The 4580-nt window shown below is 66.0% G+C and overlaps 1 protein-coding gene across 2 annotated transcripts in view; it reads left to right on the top strand.

Annotated features, from left to right (window-relative positions):
- The first annotated feature begins 2428 nt into the window (after positions 1-2428).
- The window catches only part of EGFL7 (EGF like domain multiple 7), a 13350-nt gene continuing 11198 nt past the window's right edge, over positions 2429-4580 (top strand). Inside the window, exon 1 of one of the 2 annotated variants that reach the window (XM_027766271.1) lies at positions 2429-2733. The gene's annotated coding sequence lies outside the window, so the exon portion shown is untranslated. The remainder of the gene's footprint in view (positions 2734-4580) is intronic. The other variant, XM_027766272.1, reaches the window with a different exon arrangement.

A 4580-nucleotide genomic window follows, 5' to 3' on the forward strand; every position in this document is an offset into this window, starting at 1 on the left:
GGCTCCCTGGGCAGGGCTCCCACACCCCTTGGGCCCAGCCAGAAGCCCACCGGGATAAAGGGGTGGTGGGGGAAGGGGTATCCCTGGCCGCCCCTGCCCACTGTGCCTTTCTCGGAATGCTGTGGTTCTGGATTTGAGCCCAGATCCTGCCAGTGACAGGCTGTGGGACCAGGACAGGCTTTCCCTGGGCCTCAGTCTCCTCTTACTGGGGCCAGATGGCGGCACGGCCTCACAGGGCTCAGGGCCTTGGCTGGTCATTTCACAGCTTTCCTCTGCTGGGGGCTGGGAGGGCTGGGCTCCCAGCGACCCTGAGTGCCAGGTGTCCGGAGAGGCAGGGGCAGGGCAGGCGCAGGCCGGCTCCAGGTGGGGGCTGGGCCACCTCCCTCCTCACCTGCCCAGTGGCCCAGTTCTCGGGCCTCCCTCTCCTCCCGGAGATAGACAGTTCCTCTTAGCCGCCAAGGCCTCCCTGTGCCTGAGGGCAGCAGGTGGTAGCTCTAAGGAGGGGTCTTGTGCCCAGCTGCGGCGTGGGGTCCAGCCAGCTCCCCTTCCTCAGCCACACAGGCAGCTCAGCCTCAGGCTAGGGTCCTGGATCCTCCCGGAAGAAGCCAGGCCAAGGACAAGACCAGGCGTGGGCTGAGGACCCCGAGGGTGACCCGAGGCCCCAGGGGTATCTTGGGCTCTGTCTGGGGCTCACCTTGTTCATCGAGCTTCCTGCAGGAACCTCCAGAGAGCACCCAGCCCCTACTTGGGGCTGTCCCTAAGGTCGCTCCCCAGCCAGGCTCCCTGAGGCATTCGCTGTGCCTGTAGCTCCCAGAGACACCCTGGACCCCAGACCCACCCAGGTGCCTCCTTATGAAATGAGAAATTCTGTGACTCAAAAAAATGAGATCTTCGGGACCAGCAGTTGGTGTAATGGCTATGTCACTGGACTCCCATGTAGCCGACCGCGGTTCGAGTCCCAGACCCAGTGGCTTATACTCACGCCGGACGCATGTCCGTGCGTGCCCAAGATCCCGAGAGGAGCACGGAGGAGAAGAGACTGTGGCGTGGCCAGTCCCCATGGGGGGTGATTTCTTGCTTTCTGTCTCTCTGTCTCTCTGTTGTTTTGGAGAGTGCATGTGCCCTATAGCAAAAACCTCTGCCAAAAAAGAGAGATCTTCATGTCTCTGAACCAAGACCACAGTGATCCCGCCACTCCAGAGACAGAAGGATACGGCTGAAAGGTGGGAGGTGGTCAGCAGCGAGACTGGCAAGGTGGTCAGCAGTCACTGCACAGGTGACTCAGAGACCCCCCGGGCAGCCCCTGGCTTCTGCCTCTCCTGGGACCAGCAACTCCCCAGCACAGCCCCGGGCTGGAGAAGAGTTTGTGTGGACTTCGGTGGCACAGGTCCCCAGGTGGAGCCCCAGGGTCTACAGCACCCTGCAGGCCTGGGCGGGGGTGTGGGGGGGCTCTGCATGCAGAGTAGGCGGGCCAGGCCACCTCTGTGGGGCAGGGGTGGGGCTGGCACCTCCCGTAGCTACCTGCAGCTCCAGCCCAGGTTCAGAGCAGGCCCTGTTCTGTGGAGTTGGCACTCGGAGCAGGAGCCAGACCCCGCGTCAGAAATCCGACTTTGCCCCGAGTGCGGAGCCTTTATGGGAGGCCCCATCCACAACCTGGTGTCCCAAAGCTCCAGATGGGGCCCAGGAGAGGTGGTGTCATCCAGGCAGGAAGTGCAGTGGCTTGGACCAGGGCAGGGCAGGGGCAGGGGCAGGAGGACTCTTCAGACCTGTAGAGGAGCCATAGGGAGGCCAGGATACCTGAGGCCTGAGCAGTGGTGGACAGGCAGGAGGAAGGCTGTCCGCCATGCAGTAGCCCGGGCAGGGAGCCTGGGCCCACGAGCAGAGGGACAGAGGGCCTGTGAGGGCTGGCTCTGCAGTGTACAGAGAAGCACTGCTTCCGAGAAGCCGGTCCCACAGTGACCACGGCCCGACCCTCCAGCCTGGGCAGCCCGAAGCACGCCAGACACAGGCGAGCCCCCAGATCCACCGGAGGACGGCCTCACAGCGCAGCGGGTGCCCCTCTCCTTCTCGCTCAGCATGCACATGCGCTGTCATGACTAAAGAAAATAAAACAGCAAAGTCGCTCAGTGTCTCGACACCCGGGGCCCTGGGCACCGAGCCCACTGCTGTTTCCCCGGCTGGCCCGGGACCTGAGCAGCTTCGGCCGGTGCTTCGGCCGCAGGACCTGCCCGTGGAACCCCTCCCTCATGGCGCTATCGGGGGTGCATGGACACTCGGAAGGGGGCATGCGGGGAGGGCAGGCAGCAGACCCGGTGACCCCCACTCCTCCGCCCCTCCTCCCCACTCAGTGTAACCGCCCATTTGGCCCCCGGGCTCACTGGCCGGCCACCTGCCTGTCAGCCCCACTGGGAACGAGCAGCCGGGTCGGGCCTCCGGTGGGAAGGTTCAGCCATGCCTGGCACGAAGCTGGGCCATGGCTGACCAGGCCATCCTGTGCCGGGGCTGGACAGGAAGCCCCAGCTCTCCCCTGCACCCTGCCGCACTCTCTCCTTCCTGCAGCTCTGCCCACACAGCCACGCACCGCCCGAGACACCATGCTGGCCTCTGCCGGGGGCCTGGGCCACCCTCTGTGGGGGCTGCAGGGGTGGAGAGCCTAGGGGTGAAGGGTCCCAGGAGAGCCCGGAGGCTCTGGCCCCCACCCCACCTCACTGCCTGGCCAGCAGGTACCGGAAGGTAAGGCGGCCGCGTCCCTCACAAGACTTCGACTTAGCAGGGTTGGCAGGTGGGCTGGAGGGCAGCACAAAGGTCCAGCCCTAGGGCCTGGGGCCCTCAGGGAAGCTGTGGCCCAGGGCGCTCTGGAGGGGCAGTTAAAATCCAGAACCAAACTTGGGCTTCTGGCCCCAGAGGGGCTTCCTAAATGCCATCCCCAAGGACAGACAGGCTGCCTAGAGGCCGCTGGCCCCTTCCCCAGGACTCCCCCTGCCTGGCCTGGAGGTGAGGGAGGAGGTTGGGGATGGGGCATGCCCTGCCCTGGCTGGGCAACAAGAGTGGGTCTGGCAGGTGTGGGTGGCCATAAACGGGAGGAGAGCTTCCCGTGGGAGCTGGGCACCTCCCAGGATGGGTGGGCACCTGGCCTGTCCCTCACTGCAGGAGCCGGGCTGACTGTGACAGAAAGCACCCCGCACCCCTCTATACCCCGAGTCTCAAGAGGGTGTCAGACAATGCCCACCTCACCCCTCTGCTGCCCCTCCCCACTCCCAGCCCTGATGCGCTAGGAGCTGAGGCTAGATCCCCCCACCTCCTGTACATGCCCTGAGGACTCCGGCAGGCCTGAGTCACACCTTCCTGGTGGGGTCTCAGGGACAGGCCAGAGAGAAGTCAGCCCTTGGGGGACCCAAGCTGAGGCCCCTTCCTGGGGGAGGTTCTGGTCTCTGCCAGGCCAGGCAGAGTGTGTTCGGGGTTCCTTGGAGCAGGACAGTGGAGCAGACCCCGGGGCTGGAAGTGAAGGGTGGGCCGAGACCTGGCAGAGGCCCTTCGGCCTCTGGACCCCATGAGCCCTGGCGAGGGAGAACCAGCGGCCTTGTGAGGCAGGGGGGTGTTGAGGGCATGACCAGTGGGGGTGGGGGTTGGGGTGGTGCCCAGCCCCCCACAGGCTGGCTCAGGAGACAGAAGCTGCCACCTCAGGGAGGGGGCTAAGGAGTCCCCCAGGCCTCCTCCTGTTTGGACCAACTGTGTCTCCACGGGCTTGGTCTGTGGCCGTGCCCTCTTGCCCTCACGGTACAGGTGGGGAGACGGAGACCCAGAGCAGAGGCATGGCACTGCCGCCGTGCTTGGAGCCGACCGCAGACCCCGGCCCCTGGCTGAGGCCCTTGGGTGCCAACTGTGGCCTGGCACTTGCCGCAGGCCCTCCCCCTGGCCTGTGGGGGAGGAGGCTGCCAGCCCGCGGGACCACACCCTCCGGTCCCCACGGCCCAGTGGGAACTTCCCAGGCTGCTCCCGGCCTCCCCTCCTGACTCAAGCTGTCGGGCTAGGTGGGGTGGGATGGGTGGGATGGGGTGGGGGTGTGGAGGGGCCAGGGAAGTGGGTGTCCCAGGCATTAGGACCCCAAAGCAGGGCCTGCTCTGGTGCCCTTGCTGTCGGCGTGGCTCCTAGAGCCTGCTGCCCGTGTGCACGGGGCGTGGGGGCTGGCCAGCCCTGACCTGCTGGCTCTCCACCCCGCCCCGGGGCCCAAGCAGCTCCTTGGTTGTGGAGCTGAAGGGGTGGGGCAGGCCTGAGAGACACAGGCAGAGGCCCCTCCGGGATGGGGCTGCCAGCCGCAAGGCTCTGGAAGGGGAAGAGCCAGGGTCCCCTTCTGCACGGGTCAGGGCCTACGGCTGCCCGGCTCCCTCTGTCCCAGCACCCCCTGCCCACCCTAGCTACCATGGCTGGCTCCCACCTAAACGGGAAGCTGAAGCCTCTCCTGGGGGCTGGGACCCAGGGACAGGCCGAGGGAAGGGGCCGGGACGGAGCTGAGGGTGGAGAGCACATTTCACCCCCAGGTTCTGGTGTCACCAGCCATTCAGTGGGGCCCACGGCCTTCA

The sequence above is a fragment of the Tupaia chinensis genome, unplaced genomic scaffold, assembly GCF_000334495.1.
Source record: "Tupaia chinensis unplaced genomic scaffold, TupChi_1.0 Scaffold142100_1, whole genome shotgun sequence".
In the NCBI taxonomy this organism is placed as follows: Eukaryota; Metazoa; Chordata; class Mammalia; order Scandentia; family Tupaiidae; genus Tupaia; species Tupaia belangeri.